Genomic DNA, 26,827 nt, shown 5'->3' with positions numbered 1-26,827 from the left:
GAAGGCCATTCCTCAACACGGTCAATGCAGTCATCTATGTGGGGTCCGGCCAGATTCACCTCCAATTCCCAGGATGGAAGGTAAAATGTCCATTCAATGGTTATAAAGCTAACATGCAGGTGAAGGACAAAGAACCTCCGACTAAGCCTCGCCACATCCGACGCCGAAGGGACAAGAGAGGTAAGTCGGCCAAAAGGGCCGAAAAGAAAGAAGAGGAACCCGCTGAACCAAAAATCAATACCAAGCAAGTATGGCGGGAGAAAGAGGTGCAATCAAGGTCCACGTCTCCGGGACCATCTGATGCACCCGAAGAATGAACAAGATGGAGAGGTCCTGCTCTACGGACCTAAAACATGGAGCCCTTGCTGATACGGTAAATCAGTAGTTATCCCATATTTATTTTCTGCATTTCAATTTCTACTATTCACTTTTCAATTGCATTCTTACTTTGAATTTTGCATATCTTATTTCGACAAAATGTTTAGCCATAATAAATAAAATCTTGAGAATAACTTGTCATAAAAATTTGAGCTGCTGGAGCTCCCAAAGGGGGGTCGCCCGACCCCACCTTGGGGCCCACTTCACCACATTTCAACCTTGCTAGTCATAGAGGTTCCAACCCAGCACTTGGATGCTCTGGGAGCTCCAATGTGGGGGTCGGCCGACCCCCATATTGGCCCCACTTGCCTCCTGCTGGCCACCATTTGAATCACAATGGAGTCCTATGCTTGTAACACTAGCTAAAGTTTGAAAAAGAGTGGTCCCTTGATCCTTTACTTTAGTCATAAGATGCTCCTTTCATCTTTGATTCTTTTGGGACCACTCCACTAGCTTAAATTCTGCAAAGTGGTCACCTAGGCATGCTTGAGTGCTCCCATGGTCCATAGGAATCACTTTAGACATGTCTCCACTTTTGCCATTCATCTTTTACCTTTCACAAAGCACTAAAACAGGGAATCTCAGAAACAATTTGAAAACTTTTGGTCCACACCTAGCCTTTACTTTTCTGGACAATCAATGACACAATGTTTAAAGTGGAGGAGGGGCTAGGATGGGGGTCGGCCGACCCCCATTTTGGACCATCTCTGCAAAATCTTGAAAGCATGCAGAATGGTTCCCTGTATAAAGCTAAATTCAAATTCAAAGTGCTTCTAGGGGGGTCGGCCGACCCCTATATTGTGGGTCCACTACTTGCCCTTCTCCCCCTATAAATACCACAGCATTGTGAGCTCAACTCCACACCCAAAACCACCAGAACCATTTCGAGCTCACAATCCTTTCTCTTCTCTCTTTGTTACAAGCCATTTCTCAAGTTTAGTTTAGAAATAGTCATCAAAACAAAAACCAAAAAAGATTCCCCTTGCATAGTAGTAGTAGTAGGAGCTTGTTTTGCCTCACTTGTGTAGGAGGATGAAGAAGCATATCTTCGGCAAGTTCAAGAAAGCAAAGGGTGAGAGCTCTTCTCAAGGCTCTCACCATGCTCATGGAAGGGAGGAAGAAGAAGGTTACCATGGGATGGTACCCTACGAGCCTCCATCAAGGATGAGAGAGCCCGAGAGCGGCCTCATGTTAAGCCAAGAAGAGTTGCAAAGGTACTACATCATCCGAGAGGGTCTCTTCCTACACACTAGCATCATCGATCCGGACCTTTTGGCCCGCACAGGTATGGATGTTGAATTCGATAAGGTGTTTAGAGCAATTGGTTGGAGTAGTTTTTGGCAAGTGCCTGAATTTGGAAAAGAATTGCTTGCTAAGGAATTTCTATGCACCCTAAAACTCACAAATAATGGAATATCTTTTCGCATGTGTGAGCAAGAACATCAATTAAATTGGAGTTTGCTAAACACTGCTTTAGGGTGTGAACATGAATGTGAACTTGATCTAGATCATGCCACTAGAATGTTCGATAAATTTAGATTCTGGAAAGCAATTTCTGGCTCTAATGATTGTTCAAATCCTACTCCCATTGAAATCCATAATCCAACCTTGCGCTTTCTTCACTTCTGGATCATGTGCACTCTATATCCTGGCATGGGAACTGATACTTTAATTGATGATGAACTTAAAATTCTCTATGCCATGGTTAGTAAAATCAAGGTCTCCCCTGTGAAACTGCTAGTGAACTATTGGCTTAACTCTATTGAGTATGGGAAGCCCATCTATTTCACATCCTTTATTACTCGAATAGCCGATACTTTTGGATTACTTGAATCACATTATTTTGAAGACATTGGCTATGTTAGAGGAGTGGTAGATGAGAACTTCTTTATCAATGCTAACATGCTCATAAGAAATCCAAATGGTGAACTTAAAATGATTTATCCGGGCTATACAACCGAAATTCCTCTCCCATGTGCGAGGCGCCGGTTGTATGGGGTCCGCACACTTACCATTAGACTAGCCCAAGTGGCAAGTCCAGATATTGCAGGGACACGCAGGGTGACAAGAAGGATGATGCAAGCCGCCCAGATGGAGCAAGGAGGATCCTCGCACCATGACGTTGAAGAGGGCGATGAAGCGATGTCAGTGGATGCTTCAGACTCCATGGGTCTACCTCCACAACGCACTCCACGCCCAAGGGACAGGGCTAGGCGTCACCAGCCCACAGGTATGGACAGTCTCATTAATGACATGGGCGAATTGCAGATTGGGCAAGAAGCAACATTGCAACTGGCGTTACAAAACGGCCAACATATCCGACGTGTGCGAGAGGAAGATGCACAACGCTGGGCTGGATGGTACCAGAATTTCCCGCCACCACAGTGAGCGAAGATCTAGCTTGGGGGAGATCCTCTCCCCCACTAAGGTAAGTATTCTATCCTATTTATTTTCATGCATTTTATCATTCTTACTTAAAAAAAAATATTTATTAGCATTTCCCTTTAGCATATATGCTTCATGTATGTTTATATCCCTCATGGAAATGATGACTAGTTGCTTGTTAATGTTTCTCTAGTACCTAGTATACAACTTAGTATTTCTCTAAGTATGGATCACTTAGCTCACTTAAACGGCCATGAACCTAAAAACTTTGTGGGTTGCAAGTGCTAGAACTAAGTCTAAGTTGTTGTGGGACATGAGATAGTAAGACAAGAGCTACTATAATATTTTTCTAAGCATGCATGATTATCAGAGATTTATTCTTAAAATGATCAAAACCTTAATTGTTCCTCAATGGTGATGAATTCCTACCACAGCCATATCTACTTTACATAATTGCAATCTTTCCACATAAGCTATTTGCTTTGTGTTGAGTGTCGTCAAGTCTTGTTGACCCTTGTTAAGAGACTTTTCATGCTCCTAAGATCAAGATCACGTAGACACCACATATATATATGCTGCTTCTACACTGGAAGTACGCAACCACATGTATTTCGCATCCACTAAATAGGTTGCTCCATACTCTAAATGTTAGAACATCTCTCTAAGCATTATTTGGTAAATGAGACATCAAAAGGCTAGGCAAAATGAAATAAAAAGATGGACATATGCAAGTCCACAGAAAAAGAAAATTGAGCACATGAAAGCTCATATATATATATAAAAAAAAAGCTAGCCATGTCTCAATACATAGAGAGTCTATCAAATAAAGGAGCAACCTAGTCCACCATATATCACACTTGCACATCTTGATCTGGGAGTATGACACTTCTCTTCAAGGATCCGAGCTTTGACTTCGCAATATATGCAAAGTAAGTATGCTATCTCCTTTCATCCCTACCTTGAACTCCACATAAGCCTTTTAGAAATAGGATGAAATAGAGAAGGCAACTCTTACCATATGCCTTGGTGAGGAATCATACACCATTTGAGTGACATGAGAGAACCATAAGAGGAACATTTAAGCTTTCTTTTGAAAATATCACAAAACCTCTGATATGAAACTTGCTAAGAATGTGAAAGTTAGTGCTCAAGTCAAACTGTTCTGTCTCTCAACCACCTAAGACAAAGGAAAAGCCATAAGCCCCATAAGGGACTAAGGTAATAGGGGTAAGTTTACATAGCTAAATTTTTCATGCAAAGAGAAGAACTTTGTTGTACACATGGTACACTTGAAATGTGAACATAGTAACAATACCTGATCCACCGAGGCTAAGTTTGATTGTTTGCTCGGGACGAGCAAAGGTTAAGCTTGGGGGATCTTGTTGACGGTGGATATACCATAGAAATCCACATACAAAACACCGTCAACATGCCTCGGTTGCAAGGGGAAATGACATGACATGAACATATTTTATCCATAACTAGTTCCACTTGTACTCTTAGCTTGTTTATGCAGGAACAACAAATTCAAGACATTATTTGACAAAGCCAACATCAGAATCATCAAGAGGAGATCGAGGGGACAACAGGTGACACCCTGGGCCCACAGGGAGGGGGTCGCCCGACCCCTCTTTGGTGGGACCCAGGTGTGCCACCTAGTCCACCGACATAAGGGACCCCTGTGGACACTGCTGGTGGGCCCAGAGGCCCAGAAGTGGGGTCGCCCGACCCCACATCAAAGGCGGTTCCAGGGTCGGTGGCCTCCCACCGACCTTCCCCACATGTCCCACATGTTGATTTGCCCCTGCCGTTGATCAAATGGCGGTTGTGAGGTCGGTTTGATCCAAGGGTGGAGAGAAGATGTCACGCGGATCGATGACGTGGCGATGGAGTAACCCCTACTCCATCTCCCTCTATAAAAGGCAGCCTCCACCCTTCATTTCAAGTGTGCAATTCCAAGGCCAAGTGCATTACAAGTTCCAAGCATACAAGTAGAGTAGTAGTTAGTCTAGAGTGGGAGTTAGAGTCGAGTCGAGCGAAGCTCGGGGTCTCCGGAGTCGTCTTCTGGAGAGTCTGGTATAGCTCTTGTACCTTTCTACTTTTGTAAGACTTTCCTTTTATTAATGTATTATTCTTACTTTACTTTACTGAGTTCTTACTTAGTGCAAGTCTTTTAGTCTTGTTGTGCATTTACTTTAGTAATATAGTTGTCTTAGTGAAGTTAGTGACCTGTAACCACTCCTGTGTGTGCATCATCGTCCTATCTTGTATAGGAGCTCTAGCTAGCTGCAACTAGTTAGAGTTGTAGGATTAAGTGTGAGCGTGGTGCTCATACTTAAGATTACCTTTGATTACCGCTGGCTTGAACGGAAAGTAGGAGCGCACTCCCTAGTAGGTGACAGATCGTGGGCGGCATTAGGTGCTCCTCACGTACAGGCTAGTTCTTAAAAGGTAAGGCGTCCATAAGCCCAATAGTCGCTTTCGGTAAGGGGTTAGGTGAAAAACCTTCTAAGCGTCTTACCAGCTCGGCTATCCCTCGCACACAGTTAGTAAGGCTCTAGCGTAGTTAAGGCAATTATCTATTAAAGTAAGTCACAGAAGTCAAGTTAGATACATAGGAGTCCTTTACTCACTCGTTGTCCTCCCACCTAGCTAACTCTACCATTTACCTTTAGCATAGGACCTTGGATTCACCACTACCCTTCCTATTCGTTATTTACCACCCTTATTCACTAGTTGATACTAGACAACTCAAGGAATCTCATTCCCCTTTTTGTTAAACACACTTAGCCGCTTTCCCTTGGGAAAATATAAATTACGATACCTTGGAATACTCCTTGGTGAAGTGCTACAGCGGTACATTCTGTGCGCTTGCAGAATTATCCAATAGTAAATAGAGTTACCCTACCAGGGCACTTCTGGCGCCGTCGCCGATATCCGGTGGTTGCGTTAAGAAGTGTCAACAATGGGGCAACTCTGGAGATTGGAGGCCGTCAGTTTCTTGCTGATCTGGTTGTTTTACCCGGTGTGGGCATAGATGTAATACTGGGTATGAATTGGATGAGTGGTAACGGAGTTCTTATCAACACCACCACTCGTGTAGTGATGTTGAGAGACCCAAGTACTAGGGAAGCGTTCTTAGAGTAACTTCCTCGAGATATCCATATCCGTAGCACTATGAATGCAGTTACAGCTAAGGCCATCCAAGATATTTCGGTGGTGTGTGAGTTCAAAATTAAATTGATTCCAGGTACCGCTCCTATCTCTAGGAGACCTTATAGAATGCCACCCAATGAGCTAGCTAAACTTAAGACCCAGTTGAATGAGTTGTTGAAGAAGGGTCTTATCCATCCTAGTTCTTCTCCTTGGGGTTGTCCAGCTATCTTTGTGAAGAAGAAGGATCAATCCTTGCCCATGTGTGTGGACTATCGTTCCCTGAATGCGGTGACCATCAAGAATAAATATCCTCTTCCTCGCATTGATATCTTGTTTGATCAGTTGTCTAAAGCTAAGGTATTCTCCAAGATTGATTTGCGATCTGGGTACCATCGATCAAGATCCGTCCTGAAGATGTGCCTAAGACAGCTTTCTCGACGAGGTATGGGTTGTATGAGTATCTCGTCATGTCCTTCGGTCTTACGAATGCACCTGCTCACTTCATGTATCTCATGAATTCGGTGTTCATGCCCGAATTGGACAAGTTTGTAGTGGTCTTCATTGATGATATCTTGGTATATTCTTGCAATGAAGAGGAGCATGCAGAGCATCTGCGTGTGGTGTTGTCGCGTTTGCCTGAGCATCAGCTTTATGCAAAATTCAGCAAATGCGAGTTTTGGCTAAAGAAAGTACCTTTCTTGGGCCATGTCTTATCTGAAGAAGGCATATCGGTGGATCTAGCTAAGGTGCAAGAAGTGCTGGATTGGAAGGCCCCAACTTCGGTACACGAGGTTCGGAGTTTTCTCGGTCTGGCTGGGTATTACCGTTGATTCATTCCGGAATTTTCAAAAATATCCAAGCCTATGACTCGTCTACTTGAGAAAGATGAGAAGTTTGTGTGGACGCCTGAGTGTGAGGAGGCATTCCACAAGTTGAGGACATTGTTGACATCAGCTCCTGTCCTAGCTCAACCTGATATTGAGAAGCCCTTCGATGTCTTCTGTGACGCGTCGGGTATTGGTTTAGGCTGCGTGTTGATGCAGGAAGGTCACGTTATCGCGTATGCCTCACGCCAACTTCGAAAGCATGAGGTCAATTACCTACTCATGACTTAGAATTGGCAGCAGTTGTTCATGCTTTAAAAATTTGGAGGCACTATTTGTTGGGTAATCTGTGTAATATCTACACCGATCATAAAAGCCTCAAGTATATCTTAACTCAACCTGAATTGAACATGCGGCAGCGAAGGTGGCTTGAATCGATTAAAGATTATAATCTACAAGTGCACTATCATCCGGGCAAGGCAAACGTGGTTGCGGATGCCTTGAGTCGGAAAGCGCACTGTCACTCCATCCAAGTGGAAGATCCGTTGTAGTCACATCTTATGCATCCACTTGTGCTCAACCAGATTTCTCTGGAGAGTACTCTTCGCAATCGAATCATCGAATTGCAGCAAACAGATGTAGGCATCCACCATATAAAAAGGAAAATAAAAGAAGAAGAAACCAAGCATTTCCGGGTCGATGAGAACGGAATTCTTTGGTTCAAAGATCGACTAGTGGTCCCAAAAGACCATGAGCTATGAAATCAGATCTTATCTGAAGCTCATTCATCCAAACTGTCTATCCATCCTGGTAGTAGCAAGATGTATCAGGATCTGAAACCTCTGTTTTGGTGGACAAAGATAAAAAAGGAGATTGCTGCTTTTGTCGCACGTTGTGACAATTGTTGTCACGTAAAGGCCGTTCATATGAAAGCTGGTTTGCTTCAACCCTTGTCAATTCCTGGTTGGAAATGGGAAGAAGTCAGCATGGATTTCATCATTGGACTCCCAACTTCTGTTAAGGGTTACAACTCTATCTGGGTAATTGTAGATCGTTTGACCAAGGTTGCTCGATTTATTCCAGTTCGAACTGACTATCGTCCACATCAATATGCGGAGTTGTATTTCGAGCACATTGTTCATCAGTATGGTGTGCCTCGAACTATCATATCAGATCGTGGACCACAGTTCACTGCTCATTTTTGGGAATGTCTGCATGAGCAGATTGGTTATCACTGAGTCCGTAGCTCTGCTTATCATCCCCAAACAGCAGGTCCAACTGAAAGGGTCAACCAAATCCTAGAAGATATGTTGAGGGCATGTGCTCTCTCTTCAAAGGGTTCTTGGGTTAAATGGTTGCCATTAGCTGAGTTCTCTTACAACAATAGTTATCAAGAGAGTATCAAGATGGCTCCATTTGAGGCCCTATATGGTCGAAAATGTCGAACCCCGCTGAATTGGGTGGAATCCGGGGAGCGAAGGTATTATGGCATTGATTTCGTGAACGAAGCCGAGCAGCATGTCCGTACCATCCAGCAACATCTGGAAGCTGCTCAAGCTTGTCAGAAAAGTTATGCTGACAAAAGAAGGAAGCCGATTGAGTTTGTGATCGGTGACCATGTGTATATCAAGGTGTCTCCGATGAAGGGTGTACAAAGGTTCGGAGTCAAGCGAAAGCTTGCACCCCGTTATGTGGGACCTTATCGAATTCTCGAAAGAAAAGGAAACGTAGCATACAAAGTTCAACTCCCAGTTGCGCTTCGAGCTATTTTCCCTGTCTTCCACGTATCACAGCTAAAGAAATGCCTTCGTGTTCCGGAGGAAAGAGTAGAAGTTCGGGATATCAAGTTGAAGTCGGACTTGGTGTATGAAGAAAAACCTGTAGCGGTTCTTGACCGCAAGGAACGTGTGACTCATAATCGTGTGGTTAAGTTCTACAAAGTGTTGTGGAGTAACCACGGGGAAGGAGATGCCACTTGGGAGACGGAGGATTATTTGAAAGAAGTTTACAAAACCTTCTTCGAAAATCAGTAAGCTTTCAAATCTTGGGACGAGATTTTTGTAAGGGGGGAGGGCTGTAACACCCCAGTGTTATGGTTGCATAAATCATGTGCATAGCATGAGCATCATCATCTACTCAAAGCATATCATGATCATCATCTATCTTGAGCCATGTCATTCCATGTAAATATGTGATTTAAATTGTTTAAGTAGTCTTCCTATGCTTATGCTTGAGTGAACCATGCTTGTGTTTGTGCTCTATGCCTTGGTAATTAGTTTATCTATGCTTAACTCAACCTTGGGAACAATGTTCATGTTGATCACTTCTCCAAAATAATCACTTAAGTCATACTTACACAAATAGGCTCTAGAAACCTCTTTTGCTTAGGCTTTTAAAAAGTGTTTCATAAAATGTTTGCATGTCAAAACTTTCTAATGCAAAGTTGTAGAAAATTTTATAAGGAATAAAAGTTGTTTTATGGCCATCTCACGAAAATGATCACAACTAGCACAAAAGTGACCCACAAGGCAAAATTGGGGCTGTTTCCAACACTTAGAAAATTTTCTAAGTCTGGAATCGCTGCAGTTTGCTCGAGGGTGTGTTGTTCATCTTCCAGTTTTAATTCTAGACCCAATCAGACCTTAATCATGTAAGCAATGTTGGAGTACTCATGTAGCTCTCCAGCATAGAGCATTTAGCCAGCAAAATCATCGAGTGGTTTAGAAGATAATCACTAGGCAAAAATTGGGTTTCAGTCGGGTTTGGGAACTGAATGAGGTCGCCGTCAGACAGGGGAGCTCACCGGTGACGCCGCGTGTCTGGACCCGTGGCGTCCGTACGTCGCCGTTGATCCCGCTCGTTAGTCCCCAGCGCATCCTACAGCTCCCCACGGCGCTCCCGGTCGCGTGGATAGCGTCATTCCACTCCCGGCTCTCTCCCTCTCGCGTGCGTCGTCGTCTCCGCGTCGCCGCCGTTGTTTCGGCGAGCTCGCGCGCGTGTCTCCGTGCCTCCGGCTAAGCAGCTCCGTCCATTGCTCCGCCGGCCTCTCCACTTCACCATCGTCAAGTTGGCTGCAGCTGCCGAGCCTCGGTGAGCCCGCATTGCCTTCTCCGTCGCGAGCTTACCTCGCTGGAGCTCCGCCATGGCCACCGGCGTCGTGGCCAGGGCTCTGTGTCCACCATTCTTCCTCATTCTTGTCCCAAAAGCTCCGTTAGGTCATGCTGATGCTCGTCCGCATTCTCTTCCGCTCTGTCTCCGGCCAGAGACGCCGGCGGTCGGCCACGCACCACCGCCGTGCCGCCTTTCGCGAGGGCGAGGTACCTAGGGTCGAGTAGAGTTAGGGTTTCGGGCACCGCTCGTTCCGGACTGGAGAGGGGAGCACAATGGTGCCCTTGGTCGTCACCGAGACCTCGCCGTCGACGAGATCTATGGCGGTCAAGTCGCGCCTCTGCTCTCGGGTCGCTGACATGTGGGGTCGGTTGACTCGTGGGGTCCCTCTGTCAGTCTCTCTTTCTCCTTTGTTTGATTTAGGGTTTGAGCTGTTTTTGCAAAAATCATATCTCTAGTTCTGGTGATTCAAAAATGGTGAAACCAATTTTGTGGTGTTCCTTGAGATGGCTAGTTTTTAATAAAAATATAAAATGAACCATGTTTTCTGGGAAAAATATTTATTAGAATTTAATCTTGTTTTTCATGAATAATTCATATCTCTTGTTATACTACTTATTTTGCTATGAAATTTTTATGGTAGTCTCTGTATGGTACTAGAGTGCTATGATAAATATTTCATGATTTTTGGAGTACTGCATCTGTGATATGTAATTTATGATTAAGATATGGCTTGTTTTCTTAATTAAATCATATAAAATAATTGCTGCTTATGCTGGTGCTCTACTTAGGTGGTAAACTTGTTTATGGTATTGATAACATGTAAATAATCTGAAATCTGCTGTTTGACACTTTGTAAGCCATGTTTCTGAATTTAGGAAATAAACGCCTTGTCACATGTTCAATAATTAATTGAAGGGTTAAAACCTGTTCTGGACAGCAAGAGAGAGTAATTCAATCTTTATTAGATGATAACTTGGTTTTCTGGGAGGCTTGTCTAAATCAAAGTTGTTGTAAACTTTATGAACTAGCTGTGATTTAAATTTGGGGTCATTTGGCCCAGTAGTTTGAAAGTTCTAACTCTTCTAAGTTAGGTTCCAGAAATAGGTGCTTTCTGTTTTTCTGGGATAGAACCTGGAACTTTGTTTAAATGACTTGTTTAACTTATGAATCTTGCTGTAATGTTTAAAAATGATTGGTAGGCAATTTTATAAGCTTTCCAGAATGTCCTCACTTAAGTGTGTTGGATCTTTGTAGCAATAGTTATGGTCTGTTTGCTTGCTGTTTATAGGTTATCTCAGTAGACTTTGGCTAAGTTAACTTATCATATTGTGTGAACTTGTTATAACCTTTACTCCGTAAATGAGTGTCCAGTGAGTTTAATTAGGTGTCAAGCATTCATTCTTTAGTGTGTACCTTTTCTTATTCATTGAGCATGCAATAGGTGCGTCGGACGCGACCGCTTCCTACGAGCTCCAAGTGAATCCCGAATGCCAGGAGGGCAACCAGGAGGTGGAGGTCCAGCAAGTCAGACTCGAGGAGCCCGAAGAAGAAGTGGAGTGCCCGAACCACGAGACAGCCTCGTTCGTGAAAGGCAAGCCCCGGAGCATACTAAGTCTCCCTTTACTTTCGAAAGTTTACTTAATATGTTATATCTATTGATGCATTAAATATAGAAGTTGTGATGAAACCTTTGCTGCACTTTACTCCATCCTTGTTCAGATAACTTACCATACCCTGGATGTAGAGTTAGGATCGAGTAGCAGCTTAGCCATGCTTTAATCGGTAGAAGTCGGGTGATTTCCTGTCACCTGCGCGATATAGGGTTATATTGGGTCACGATGGACTATATGTGCTATCGTGGGTGGAACCAGATTAATTTGACTTAAGCCGGGCGGAGTTTTGCAAGGTTGTAGCAACTCCGTCTGTGGCAGCGAAGGACCGACCGTTGTACGTCCTCTTGTCATGTTGAACGCATGCCTGACACTTAGTTGGCCGGATAACTCGTTCCGACCGCAAAGCCGAGTAATATGACTCAGGCCGGAAGGTCGATAAGTATAAAGTGCGCACTACCGGAGGAAGTGCGGTGTGCGGGGGACCATTGGCGTAAGTCCAAAGGCAGGTGAGTTAAAATTCCTAACCTCCCTGGCAGAGTGGTAGCCCTTGGAGTACGGCGCTTATCGGAACCGCGATTCCGGAGTCGTATCAAAGGTGACCCATTGGCTCTCCGACGGGGGATGCTTGGGTGAGTGCTAGGAATACACCTCCAGCTAGATAGGAATTGAATTCGAATCGCCGTCTCTCCCGGTCAGTGAGAACTTGACAGAGCCGCGGCAAACGTAGCATTCACTAAAGAACTTTGGTTCATGATAATGATGATAGCAAGGAAAAGTACATGATGAACTTGATATGGTTATTATTGCTTGTAATAATCAAGTGAAGTGCTTTAGTATAGGTGCTAATCTAGTGGTAGGTTGATGATAAATGAATATGATGCTCTTACAATAATTTAGTTATAATAAAGGCTTTTGGCAAATGTTGAGTCAACCAGCTCTACTTATATATATTAGCCTTGCATGATCCTTGGTGTCTTTTATGTTTTACTAGACGGGTAAGTCTAGCTGAGTACATTCTCGTACTCAGGGTTTATTCCCACCTGTTGCAGATGATATCTTTTATGATGGCTTCTGCAAGACCTGTCTCCATCCCGCTGGGCATGAGGACTAACCGTTGGGCACGGTTCTCTAACAAACTCGTACCTACTGCTTTTGGATGGATGGCATGAGACTCTGGCAATAACAAGAACTTGTGAAATGAACTTTGGAAAATGTGTGTGTAATTATTTTGCTTCCGCTACTTCGAACAAGTGTCGTAACAACTTAATAACTCCGATGTGGTGCCGCTTCGACGGCATTGAATGACTATGTAACATTCGCTGTGTTGTGCTGAATTATTACGATCTTGGTTTGTTGCAAGTTGGTTTGAAGTCCTGCGTGATTTCAATTGACTACCGGGATTATATGGGCTCAAGTTTGGAAACTTGATTGCTTGTCGATCGTTTCTACACTTGAACTCTTATAATTTGGTCGGTTCTGTGACAGAGTCCCTCCCCTGTTTTCGGGTTTTGCTTATTACAGATTGGCCTTGGGCCCAAATACGCCTTCCGGCTTACAAAACGAAAACGTAAACTTCCTACACCCAAATGCGCCTTCGCTGGTTGTCAGCTGTAGCTTGTCAAGCCGTTGTCGCCGTGATACCTCCCCCTCCTTGAGTTTCAGCTTGTCCCCAAGCTGGCGCCTTCGGAAACCTTTGCTTCAGAACGTTGTAATCTTCCCAGGTACAGATAGTGGCCGGCAATTCCGTCCATGTGACTTTCACTTGTGTGATGGCAGCATTGCCCTTCTTGACCAGACGACGGTCCACAATTTGTTTTGGAACCGCTGAGGAAGCCTGCAAGTCAGTGAGGACAGGAAGCTTCTCGAATACTGGGGAATAGTTTGCAGTAAAAGGCTTCAGCTGCGAGATGTGGAAGACATTGTGAATTTGAGAACCTGGTGGCAGTTGTAATTTGTAAGCCACTGATCTCACTCTGTCCAGCACTTGGTATGGACCAAAGTATTTGAAAGACAACTTGGGGTAGGGTCGGTTGGCCACCGAAGATTGTGTGTATGGTTGGAGTTTCAACAGTACTTTGTCGCCCACAGCAAAGGTGTGATCTGATCTCTTTTTGTCAGCGTACTGTTTCATCCGGTTTTGAGCTCGAGCCATGTGATGTTTAAGAGCTGCTAAGTGCATCTCTCTGTTGTTGATTACCAATCTGACATCTTCCGGTGTGTCCTCATTCAGCACAGGTATAGCACCCAGATTTGCTTCACACCCATATAAAGCTTTAAAAGGAGAGCAGCCAATTGCAGAATGGTGTGAGGAGTTATACCATAACTCAGCCAGGGAAAGCCAGTCTGCCCAAGTGGTGGGAGCATCTTGTAGGGAACATCTCAGATACATTTCCAAACATTGGTTGACCCTTTCAGTCTAGCCATCTGATTGTGGATGGTATGCAGTGGTCAGGTTCAAATCAATTTTGTAAGCAGTGAACAAGGCTTTCTAGAATTTACTGACAAAAATGGTGTCCCTATCAGATACCACAGAGTTGGGCAAGCCATGCAGTTTGATGATGTTGTCCAAGAATAACTGTGCTATTGTTGCGGCAGTGTATGGGTGTTTTACTGGTATGAAATGAGCATACTTTGTTAATCTGTCCACTACAACCAATATGACATTGAATCCTTTGGATTTTGGAAGGCCTTCAATAAAGTCCATGGATAGGTCTCTCCAAATATCCTTAGGTATGGGTAGAGGGCTGAGCAACCCCATGGGGTGAGTATGACTATGCTTGGCCTGTTGGCATATGCTGCACTGCTTGATATAGCTTTCCACATCCATTTTCATGCCTTTCCATGTAAAAAATTGCTTGAGTCTCTGGTAGGTACCAGCAATACCAGAATGTCCTCCAATAGCACTGGAGTGACTGAAGGCTATCAGTTTAGTCTGCAGTGCTGAATTTTGGCCAATCCAGACTTTACCCTTGAGCCAGATGAGGCCTCTGTCCAGAGAAAAACCTTGTTCATTGGGACTAGATACTGCCAATTGTTGTAGTAATTGCTGAGCTTGTTGGTCAGTGGCATAAGAATTCAAAACTTCCTGAACCCAAGCAGGTTGGACCACTGACACTGCTTGCAGAGGAAGAAGGTAAGCAACTCTCGAAAGAGCATCAGCAGCCTTGTTTTCCTTCCCTTGTCGATATGTGATTTTGAAATTGAGGCCCATCAGTCTAGCCATAGCTTTCTTCTGCATCTCTGAGTGAAGGTTTTGCTCATTGAGATATGCAAGAGATTTGTGGTCAGTGAGGATGGTAAACTCATTCCTTTGAAGGTAATGTCTCCATTTCTCTACTGCCATTATGAGGGCTAGGAATTCTTTCTCATATATAGATATATCCTTGTTTCTACCAGACAGTGCTTTACTCAAGTATGCTACAGGTCGACCATGTTGCATGAGGACAGCCCCAACTCCATCTTGGCATGCATCTGTTTCTATGACAAATGGTTCTTGAAACTTGGGTAAAGCTAGTACTGGTGTCTGTGTCATTGCCATTTTGACCTTGTCAAAGGCTAGTGTTGTGGGGGACCACTGAAAAGCTTTCTGTTTGAGCAGGGAGTTGAGAGGTTTGGTGAGTAAGCCATACCCTTTGATAAATCTTCTGTAGTACCCAGTGAGGCCTAGGAAACCCCTCAGTTCTGTGATGGAAGTTGGTGCTGGCCACTGTTGCATATCTTGAATCTTGCTAGGTTCAGTGGGGACACCAGTGGATGATATAATATGTCCCAAATATGAGAGGCTGGGTTGAGCAAATGAACACTTGGACTCTTTCAGATAGAGCTGATGCTGTCTTAGGAGTTCAAATACTTCTTGTAGATGGACCAGGTGGTCATCCAGAGTAGGACTGTAGATGAGAATATCATCTAGGAACACCAGCACAAATTTTCTCAGAAAAGGTTGCAGAATATGACTCATGAGACACTGAAAGGTGGCTGGAGCATTAGTCAGCCCAAATGGCATGACTTTGTACTGATAATGACCATGGTGTGTTTTGAAGGCTGTCTTGTATTCATCCTCAGGTTTCATTCTCACTTGGTGATAACCAGCCTTCATATCCAGTTTTGTGAAATATTTGGTACCAGCAAGTTCATCAAGAATTTCCTCAATAACTGGCATTGGAAATCTGTTTTTGATGGTGAGAGCATTGAGCTTTCTGTAGTCGACACAGAGTCTCCATGTGCCATCCTTCTTTTTCACCAGCAACACAGGGGATGCAAAAGGGCTTTTGCTGTGTGTAATAAATCCAGCTTGCAACAATTCCTGGACTTGTTGTTCAATCTCACTCTTATGGTGTGGTGAGTAATGATATGGTTTACTGTTGACAGGAACAGACCCAGGGTATAAAGGTATAGCATGGTCATGAATTCTATGAGGTGGTAATGTGGTGGGTGTTTGAAAGATGTCTTCGTATTGCAAGATGAGGTGTTGAATTGGCTCAGGTACCTCTGCAGTTGATTCCAATTGCTGGTTTTGCTCCAGTAGAACAAAGACCCACACATCATTGCCTTTAGCACACTTATGGGCTTTAGCAGCTGATATGGTGTTGACTTCCTTTGCTGGTGTGTGAAGTCCTTGTAGGGTGATTGATCTCCCTTCCTCTATGAAAGTCATGGTCCTTTAATCCCAGTCAAATGTCATTTGTGGATGTTTCTCCAACCAATCATAACCCAGAATGGCATCATAGGGTTGCATATCCAACACTATCATGTCACTGGTTAGTGTATGTCCCTAACAGTACCATTTCATGTTTTCTGCCATGCTATCAGTGGTGATAGTGTCACTACAAGATTTGTGTTAATCTGTGACAGATTTTTAGTGACGTATTTAAAAACCGTCACAAACAATGTGCACCTCTCAATCATTCTGCAAGCTACAGTAGTGGATAACCAACCCAAAGCCCATTACACGCTCACATATATTAAGGACCCCAAAACCTAACCCCAGACACCTGTTGCCTCCCTTCTCCACAACAGCCGCCGCCGCTCAGCCTAACCATCGTGAGTGCCTCCCTCTCTGCACTAGTGGTTGTCCTCACCCAGGACGTTGATGCGGAGGAGGTTGTGACGATGGCCGCTGGTAGCTCATGCGCCCACGCCGAGTGGCACTGTGGTGGCAGCATGGCTCGTTGCTAGATCCGGTGGTCTGGGCCTGCTGGGCGTTAAATCCCATGCGTTCGGTGCAGATCTGGTGGTGGCCGGCGAGGCCGTGGTCGCTACGAACCCGATCTAGACAACCACGGCGCTGGGTCACCTCCTTCCTGGGTCACGGCAGCAGTTGGTTCAGGTGAGCCTGTCAGATTACCTCTCTCCTTAGACCTTAGTGTATGCAGATTGCAGAGATGGTTCAAGGGAGAAGTTTCGTTCCTACTCTTGGTACTATCTACTATCAATTTTTCCTTGTTCCTGGATCCCCCGTTCATCAAGAAATGAATTAGCCGATTAGTTTCCGTGTGTTATTGTTCTCTCTGATGGACAAGCGTAGGCTTCTTCCTCTTCTTGGTTGATTTCTTTTGAGATTACAAACATCAGTTTGCAATGACAGGCGTACATCAGACCTTGCCTGAGATAAATTAGTTGGAAGTATGGGATAAATAATGAATGATGCCTGATCATGTCTGTCCAATGATGACTTTGTGCTGAACAAATACTAGAATTTTTATTTTTCAATAAAAATTGTGTACTTGTTCTGTGAAATGCAAATGCTTGCAATGATACATAAGTGCAGGGTTTCCTGACATGCTTCAGATTTTTCAGGCCGGTTCGCTAACATGCTTCAGATCGATTGATGATGCTTGCATTGTCTGCAGGTGCCCTGAAGTGCTTCCACTACAAGAAACCTCTTAATCCATATCTAGATATGTTTTTCTTTTCCTTCTCTGATAAGTGCATAGTGAGCCATCAGGTGTGTGCATTGCTCGATAGTTTCAAATGCTGCATTGCTATTCTATTGATTTCATTGCTGAGTAGTTATAAGTATTTATTTATAAATGAAATACTTGCTAAAAAAGTATATAATTTATCAAGACAGGGTGCTGGACATGTTTTATCTGCACACTAATTAAACTTGGGTTGTGCAAAAGGAACATTAATTAAACTTGGGTTCTGCAAACTGATTAGCTATCCTTAATCTTGTTTTTCATAGTTGCAGCTGTCTACTTGTTGTGTGAGTGTAGTAATTATTCTCAGGTAAGTTAGCTTTTAATTGTGTGCATGTTAACTCTAGCTTGCTGGTAGTTTTGCCTTTATTAGCCCTACCTTATTTTATTTTTCTTGAGTAAGTTAGCAGTCTCCTTGTAGCAGTCATTCTGTGCAGCCACTTATTTTTTTTTTTGTCTTTGTTCATTTGCAGGTTGCAGGTTTGCAACAAGCAAGACAAATGAGAGACATGGTAGCTTGGCCCTTCCTGACAGTTTTTTGTGAGGTGCAATTCAGCTTTGTGTTGAAAATTAGGATGAGACAAGCAACTAGAAGAGATGGTGATTTTGATTCCACTGATGATATTGCTATCAATACCCTCGGTCCTTTTGCTTTTTAGTGGAGCAGGACATTCCTTAACTGTAGTTACATTAGAATGATTTAGACAAGTATTTTGGCATCAGACCATATGTTATTATGACCTGTGATTTAGTCCTGTGAGTACGTCATGCAGAGAGTATCCAATGGCACTATGTTGATTTTATCATCAATATAAACTGTATGTGTTATGTGGGTGGCCTATAATCTGTGTTGAGATGTTGTTTAATGCAAAATATGTGTTATGTGGGCTGAGATGTACATTGGCCCAAAATATATTACAAATGGGTATCATTCACGTAAGCATCCATGACGTATGACAATTCATCCGTGACGGTTTTTATTCGTCACAAGAAATGGGTTGGGCTGGGCTAACTAGGCTTCGGGCTCTACCGTGACGGTTTAAGACCGTCACTGATTCTATTAATCTGTGATGGTTTTTTGTAAACCGTCACAGGGGTCAATCTATGACGCTTAATCCGTGACGATCTCAAAACCATCACAAAATCTACATAGTGACGGTTTTTTGGTGATCTATGACGGAAAATTTTCATCACGGATTAACAGGTTTCTTGTAGTGTGTGGCCATTTGCTAGCTTCACCTTCTTAGGTGTAGTAGGGACTAATGGTAGGTTTGTCATTGCTGCAAACTGTTTGCTGACAGAGCTGTGGGAGCTACCACTGTCCAATAGTACCAGTATCACTTTGTCTTTGATTTTGGCCCTAAATTTGAGGCAGGAAATGTTTTCTTTTGTGGTGATAGCATTGATGGAAAACTGACAAAACTGTTCATTTAATCATCTTCTGTGGCCAGAGCATTGAGGACTTCATCAGGCAATTCCTTGTCGATGTCCAAATCATTTACTGCTAAAGCATTGACTTGGGCCTTGTTTCTGACTTTGCAGACAGTCATGTGTCCAGGGACGAACTTTTCCCCACAACTGTAACAGAGGTTATTAGCTTTTCTATAATCTCTGAGTTGTTTGTCCTTCCATGAGATTGTAGGTTGTTGGCCTGTTTTCAGGTCCTGCTTTGGCTGGTTGAATTGTCTGTATGAGCTTGCAGACTTGTGTTTACTTTTGGTCCTCTCTGCTTGTTGTTGCTGAATCTTAGCTAATGTAGCAGCTTTGATGACAGTTGGTGGCATTTGTGACTCTACTGGAACTCTGATGTCTTCCTTAAGGCCTCTGATGTATTGCTTGGTGAAGGACATCTCATCAAATCCAGCATGGTGCATGCTGACTCCATATTGAAGACTCTGAAATTGAGTAGTGTAGTCTTCAACAGTTGTAGTCTGCCTAAGATCCAGCAGTTGGTCCATGTAGGAGCTGTAATCTTCTGACCCAAACTGTTTTTCCACCTCATAACAAAAGTGATTCCAACTCTTGAAAGAATTATTCTGCTTGAATGCTTGGTACCATCTTCCTGCATTTCCCTTCAAGTGCACTTTTGCTGCAGTTATCCACATGCCTTCAGGAATGTTGTACATGTCAAAGTAGTCCTTGCAGTCATCCAACCAGATTTTTGGGTCAGTTCCAAAGAAGTCAGGGAAATCCATCTTGGGCATGATATTCTTTGGCAGCCTTGGTTCCTGATGTTGCCCCTGCTGGTGGTAATCTTGTTTGCCAGACCCAGAAGCCTTGTGGTCAGTCTTGATTGCCTTGAAGGATTTGCTCTTGTCTGGCTGTTGCTGACCTGCAAAAGGGTTTTCAAAACCCTGCTCTTGGCCAAACAGTATAGAATCCATATTATCAGCATCAAATACTGGACCAGTATCAAATGTTGGGGGAGCATCCTCCATTGGTGCCTTGTCAGGTTTTCCCAATGTTGCTCTGGCAATAGCAATTGCATTTGCTTCCACTGTACGAGCAATTTTGTGTTGTTCTTCAGTATGGAATCCGTTGCTTGATCCCTGAGGTCCATCTGCGCTTTCATCTGACTTTGTGCGTTACTGAGGCCGTCTATTCTTGTGAACAGTGCATCCAGACTCTTCTCAAGCTTCTCCCAGCGGGTGTTCTCCTCATCCCGACTGCGCGTCATGACTCCGAGTATTAAACTCGTCTGCTGGGAAGGTTGAACTGGTGGAACGCGCCTCGAAGCCAGCTGTGAGACAGAAAGGTTCGACCTTGGTCTCCCCCGTTGAATCTGCTCACACAGACACCGCCGCCTGGGAACGATGCAGTCGTCTCGGGATTTTACGCTAGGACAGTTCTGCGCGAGCGCAAGAACAGCCTAACAACCTGAACGCCGGACGTTCCGCCGCCGTATGCCACCGCACACTTGATCAATCGGCGAATACTCAGAATTTTACACGCGAACAAGTGCCGCGCAACCCTAATCCGCGATCAATCGGTGCTATAGTAAGTAAAGGAGCGAGCTTTGTGTACTCACTCGGGTTCCCGCCGCCGAACCACAATTTTGCCGATGCCGAACCCCAGTCGAACACGGTGGAGGCGCCGCCGCTGGCCCCCTGTGCTCGATCTCGCTTGCCGATGCTGAAGTGCTAGGCGCGGTCGTGAGGATCCGCGTCGAGCTGCGATGGTGGTGGTGGTGGTGGTGGTGGTGGTAGGTTTTGTCCCTGCCGCCTCCGGTAGTTGCGTCCGCTCCGAGTCGGAAGCTCGCCGCCGCCGCCAAGGATAGAACGGCTCTGATGCCAACTGTAACGCCCCGTGGCCCTCGCCCGTCGCCGGCGAGAACGTGAGCTGCGCAACGGAAGACAACAGAAGGATATCGCGACGAGGACGCCGCCGGGCAAACCCCCGAGCTTGGCGTGTTCGTGTTGTCTGAATGGATGAGTCCCTCCCCTGTTTTCGGGTTTTGCTTATTACAGATTGGCCTTGGGCCCAAATACGCCTTCCGGCTTACAAAACGAAAACGTAAACTTCCTACACCCAAATGCGCCTTCGCTGGTTGTCAGCTGTAGCTTGTCAAGCCATTGTCGCCGTGACAAAGTGGCGCCTCCTTACCCACCATCTGACGACGGCAGGGGCAGCAGGTCACATCCATGGTGGTCTCCCCTCACATGGAACGCGCCACAGCGGATCCACCTAGTGGCATCCATGGGGACGGATCCCGCTCCTCCTGTGGTAGGTCGTGCTTAGCTCATCCGTGCGCCGCCGATTGGACGCACTTCCTCCATTTGGCTTAACCCAGGAGCAAGAAACGATGATGCTTAACGCTGCCGGGCTAGACGCACTCTGAGTCCTATCTCTCTGACTCTCAATTTTCCCCCAACTTCTCAATTTCTGAGGCAACACGCTCACTCATGTCTTACTTTATTTTGCTACACCCTGCTGGATTTGAAGTGTTATATAGGCTGTCAATTTGTGTCCATCAGTGTTTTGGCTGCAAGATAGACTTGCTATGCTCATGTAAGCATTTTCATTTAATTCGTTATTATATATGTGTGATTTCATATTTCAATTTTCATTTATTCTCCTATTTAGGTCTGTTGCTATCATGATAATATTACTCTCCAATTTTAGTTAATATGAAGGTCTATTGCTAACCAGTTTTTCCGTCGCACTAGGCTAACCAATTTTGTAAACAATATATTGCTAACCAATTTTTAGTCAATATGAAGGCATTCACCGGACACAACAGCCCTGCAGGACCTTTCCATCTCCAGCGCCCATCGTGTAGAAGTGGTAAGTGGTTCGAAGTAAAATTGGATCTCAAATTGGAAGCTATTTAGTTTGCAGTTGTTGATCCCTATATTTTTATTTGCTCTGTTTAGCCAGATGGACTAGCGACAATGAACACTTGCATTAAACAAAGTTGCAGGTATGATATGCTGATATGATTAAAGTAGATAATGCTCTACTTTATCCTATTAGGAATTCCACTAATTCTTCTTTATTATAAAAATTGTTATTCAAACATGTGCTTGGATGTATCTGTACCATTGTGTGGTACTTGATGTTTTATCCCCTTATGTTTCAATCTACTCCATAAGAGGTAGCAGCCATCTATTCCACAAGACCTCTCTATTGGTCAGACGGTTAATCCTGCTGCCCCCTCCAGCTTTGCACTAGCAATAACTACTCGGTCATTATCTGTTCTATCTTATAGTGGATTCTTCTAACAATGTGTCAACTCCGCTCGACGGCGGCAACGAGTTGCTTTGGATAGTTTGCTAGCCCGCCGGCAGGCTGACGGCTGCAGTAGAGTTTAGGGTTTGCTTACATCAAGTTGGATGCGATTTCTTAGCTACTCTCCTCTATTTCTACTGCTCACCGATGGGCTGGGTTTCACAAGTATTACAAACCCAATCTGGGCCAGTCACTCTTTTGTTCTTGGGCCTCTGGCGCATGCTCTTCCTGGGCTCACCCTTGGGCTTGGAGATGACCGGGTGAGGAGGCATGACACTCCCCCCTCCTTGAGAACTGGCATGTCCCCATGCCGGAGCATAGGGAAAACGCTGCTGCACCGCCTCTGCATCTTCCCAGGTTGCCAGTTCCGCATCCATGCCGGACCACTTGATCAGAAGTTGAACAATGGCGCCGTCGCGTCGTGGATGAAGGCGGCGTTGGAGCACTGCTTCAGGTACCTGGAGACCTTGCGCCGATTCGGGCGGTGAAACAGAGAGAGGATATTTTGTAGAAGGAGCAGCTTTGAGCAGAGAGACATGGAATACCGGGTGAATGGAGGAAGAAGCTGGCAGGTCAAGCTTGTATGCGACAGAGCCAATCTTTTCCAGCACCTTGTAAGGACCAAAGTAGCGAAAGGCCAGCTTTTGGTGAGCACGAGGCGCTAGTGAAGCTTGAACATATGGTTGGAGCTTGAGGAAGACCATGTCGCCCACATTGAACGAGCGCTCAGATCGGTTCTTGTCAGCATAGAGCTTCATGCGTTGTTGGGCACGAAGCAAGTGTTGGCGCACCAAATCAATCATGGTGGAACGAGCACTGAGCATAGCTTCCACGTCTAGAACACAAGTAGCTTCACGTGGAGAGAGACCAAAGTGCCAAGGAGAGTGCCCTCGAACGGAGAGCGTCGAAGAGAAGAGTGCAAGCTCGTGTTGTACCAGTACTCCGCCAAACTGAGCCAACGAATCCAATGTTTCGGGCAAGAATGGACAAAGCAGCGGAGAAACGCTTCCAAGCACTGATTAACACGTTCTGTCTGACCGTCCGTCTGAGGGTGGTATGCTGAACTCATACAGAGTTGTGTGCCTGCCAAGCGAAAGAGTTCCTTCCAGAAATTACTTGTGAAAATGCGGTCTCGATCGGAGATGATGTGTGTTGGCATGCCATGCAACCGGTATATGTTGTCAAGGAAAACCTGAGCCACTTGGGGAGCCGAAAAGGGGTGGAGCAGTGGAATGAAGTGAGCATACTAACGACGACCATGATGCAATTGGCGGATCCGGAACGTGGCAATCCGTCAATGAAGTCCATAGAGATCACTTGCCAAGACTCGGCTGCCAAAGGGAGGGGAGACAACAGTCCTGGATATTTAGCGTGATCTGGCTTGGCCTGAAGGCAGACTGTACATGCAGCGACTCGAGCCTTGATATCAGACTTCATGCCCTTCCAGGCGAATAATTTCTTGATGCAGGCGTAGGTGACAGGAAATCCAGAGTGCCCACCGATAGCACTGGAATGAAGAGCCTCAAAGATTTTGATGTGTAAGGGCTTGTTGTCACCAATCCAGATGCGGTCTCCAATATGAATAATACCATGGAGCAAGGTGTATGGGGGGTGACCTGCAGAGTCAACAGCCAAGTCTTGCAGCAGCTTTTTGGAGAATGGATCTGAATTGTAACCAGTAGCAACATCAGCGAGCCAAGAGTGGGACGGAGCTGAGATAGCATTTAAATGTTCTGGGGAGCTGGATGTCGAGACAGAGCATCTGCGGCCAAGTTGGAGACCCCGGGTTTGTAAACGACCTGGAACTGCAACCCAACCAGTTTAGTGTAGAGTTTCATCTGCCAAGGGGTCTGAAGTCGTTGCTCGGTAATATGCATGAGACTGCGCTGATCAGTGAAGATAGTAAACTCAGCATGCTGTAAATAAGAGTGCCACTGATCCACAGCTATAAGGGTGGCCAAGTACTCCTTCTCATATGTAGATAAACCTCGAGTCTTGGGTCCCAATGATTTGCTCACAAATGCTAGAGGATGTCCATTCTGCAGGAGAACTGCACCCACTCCAGTGTCACTTGCATCGGTCTGGAGTTGAAATGGTTTAGAAAAATCTGGCAGAGCCAGGACCGGAGCCTCGGTTAGCTACTGCTTCAGAGTATTGAATGTAGTTGTATGGTTGAGAGTCCAAATGAACAGGGTACCCTTCTTGAGGAGGTCTGTCAACGGCCGAGCGATGACGGCGTAGTGCTGCACAAACTTGCGGTAATAGCCAGTAATGCCCAGAAAACTGCGCAGCAGACAATAACATAAAAGAATGTTCCTCAGCTGGAGTATCATCTGATTCTGTATGGCTGTCTTCGGTGAACAAGTCTTCACAGAGATCCCAAACTTCTTGAAGAGCATGGAGCTGCAGGGCTGGGGAGCATTTGTGACCGTGGTGCCATTTCTCACCACAGCACATACAGAGACCACGCGCCTTTCTGTAAGAGCAGAGCGACTGCAGCTTGTCATCCACAGAAGTACGGCGATGTTCTTGGCGGCGGTCATCAGGTGGACGCCGAGGTTCCGACGGCGCTGCAGGATCAGGTAACGCCAAGCGCTGAGGTGGGACTCCCAGCTGCGGGGGCGCCCGAGATGACGCCGGCTTGTGTTGTGCCGGTGCATCCGCTCGGCGATATTGGTGACGGCGCGATGGCTCGACCACCTCTTCCTGCAAACACGCGAGGGAAACAGCAGAATCCAGATCGACAGACGCTGAATAAGAACCACAGAACGGATATCGTCGCGGAGGCCATCGATAAAACGGGTAGTGTAGGAGAGAGTATCTGGGTGGGTGGAGTAAGCCGAAAGTTGTTCAACAAGATCGACAAATTGATCGGCATACTCTTGAACTGAAGCAGTCTGACGAATATTAAAGAGTTGGCGAAGGAGGAGTTCATGTTGATCGCGGCAGAATCGCTCATGGAGCAGGATGTAGAACTCAGTCCAGCTAACTTGAGCGAGGCGGTGGGCTATGGACTGAATCCAACGTTTGCCAGGACCTATGAACTGCATCGAGGCGTCTCGCACCCACACTGACGGATCAACAGAGTACATGTCAAAATAGGACTCAACATGGGTAATCCAAAGCTGTGGGGTGGTACCGTCGAATTGAGGAAAATGCATTTTAGGTAATTGGCCTAGGTGAGGGGAATGGAAGGATGGGTAGGGTGGATCGGGAGGGAGGGGATCTGGGAAAAAATTGGGGTGGCACTCCGCGACAGTGAAGGTGGGATTTGGGGGAAGAGGAGGTCGGGAACTCCGGCACATACCATTGGCCGGGGTCGGAGCTACGGTGGTGACCACACCGTAGCTCTTCGCCCGTGAAGTCGATTCGACGCCGTGCCCCTTGGGCCAGTCGGTCGTTGTCCCGGCAGGTGAGCGCGCGGCGACCAACCCATGCTGATGGAGGGGGCCCGATGTGGGCAGCGCCTTGACAGCACCACCTCCGCTCGCGCCGAGCTTCTTCACTTCCCAGCGAAGGTCGTCGATGAGACCATCCACGCCCGGACGCCAGTCGTTGATCTCGCCAACCGCGCCCTCAACGGCAGCCACACGGTCGTCCCGCTCGTCGTTGATCTCGTGGATGCGGATCAGCTCGAGATCCATCATCCGCTGCTCGAGATCGGAGACCCGCTCGTCGAAGTGGGCGCCCCAGTTGTCGGAGACAACCGCGGCGGTGTACTGCGCGGCTGCGTAGTCCTCCAGCGACTTGATCCGTCGATCTACGGCCTCGTCATGCTCCTGGCGCTCGGTGGTGACTTCCTCGAAGTGGCGCTCCCACCATCCCCAGCGCTCGCCGGAGTCGTCGCGGAGCCGATCGATCCGCTCGAGGATCTCATCGCAGAGGGAGCGCACGTAGGGATCCATGGCCCCCTTGGCACGCTGGAGACGGGTGAAGTGGGTATGCGGCTTCGGCGGATCCAGCCCTCTCAGGCACTGGATCGTCGGCTTTGATACCAGATGTCAACTCCGCTCGACGGCGGCAACGAGTTGCTTTGGATAGTTTGCTAGCCCGCCGGCAGGCTGACGGCTGCAGTAGAGTTTAGGGTTTGCTTACATCAAGTTGGATGCGATTTCTTAGCTACTCTCCTCTATTTCTACTGCTCACCGATGGGCTGGGTTTCACAAGTATTACAAACCCAATCTGGGCCAGTCACTCTTTTGTTCTTGGGCCTCTGGCGCATGCTCTTCCTGGGCTCACCCTTGGGCTTGGAGATGACCGGGTGAGGAGGCATGACACAATGGGGCACTGGTCAATCCTTTTTACTATAATCAAGTTTACATGCAAGGCAAATAATAAGTTAATTCTCTGAACCATTTACAGGTTGTCAGGTTGAAGGCCAAGGGAAATCTGCTCAGGATTGTATCAATCAGATAACCTTTTTGACCACAAGATTGATAGTGTTGATATCTTATTATTTTTACTATTGGTGATTGATGGTGGAACTGACTTGTTCCACCCAGTCTGCAAATTGTATAAGTGTAAGTAGGTTTATTTATTTTTGTCACAAAGATTGGTATCAGCACTTTTTTTAACTAATTTATTTATAGCATACTACAATGACATCATTATCTTGAGTAAGCAATGCTATGACCTTGCAGTCCAATAGTAAGTTACTCCATTTGATTGACCAAATATTTGAGCTGTTTTGATCTGATGTCACTAGGCATGCACC

The 26,827-nt window shown here is 45.7% G+C and overlaps 2 long non-coding RNA genes across 2 annotated transcripts; both read left to right on the top strand.

The window, feature by feature from the left end:
* LOC110432184 lies at positions 16,556 to 18,298 on the top strand. Its single transcript, XR_002449597.1, has 2 exons — positions 16,556 to 16,793; positions 17,859 to 18,298. It is a non-coding gene; the product is annotated as an uncharacterized LOC110432184 (long non-coding RNA).
* LOC110432472 lies at positions 21,573 to 26,624 on the top strand. The gene is made up of 3 exons (XR_002449915.1): positions 21,573 to 21,669; positions 21,759 to 21,805; positions 26,476 to 26,624. It is a non-coding gene; the product is annotated as an uncharacterized LOC110432472 (long non-coding RNA).

The sequence above is a fragment of the Sorghum bicolor genome, chromosome 2 (assembly GCF_000003195.3).
Source record: "Sorghum bicolor cultivar BTx623 chromosome 2, Sorghum_bicolor_NCBIv3, whole genome shotgun sequence".
In the NCBI taxonomy this organism is placed as follows: domain Eukaryota; kingdom Viridiplantae; phylum Streptophyta; class Magnoliopsida; order Poales; family Poaceae; genus Sorghum; species Sorghum bicolor.
This window is presented reverse-complemented; position numbering and strand designations above follow the sequence as displayed.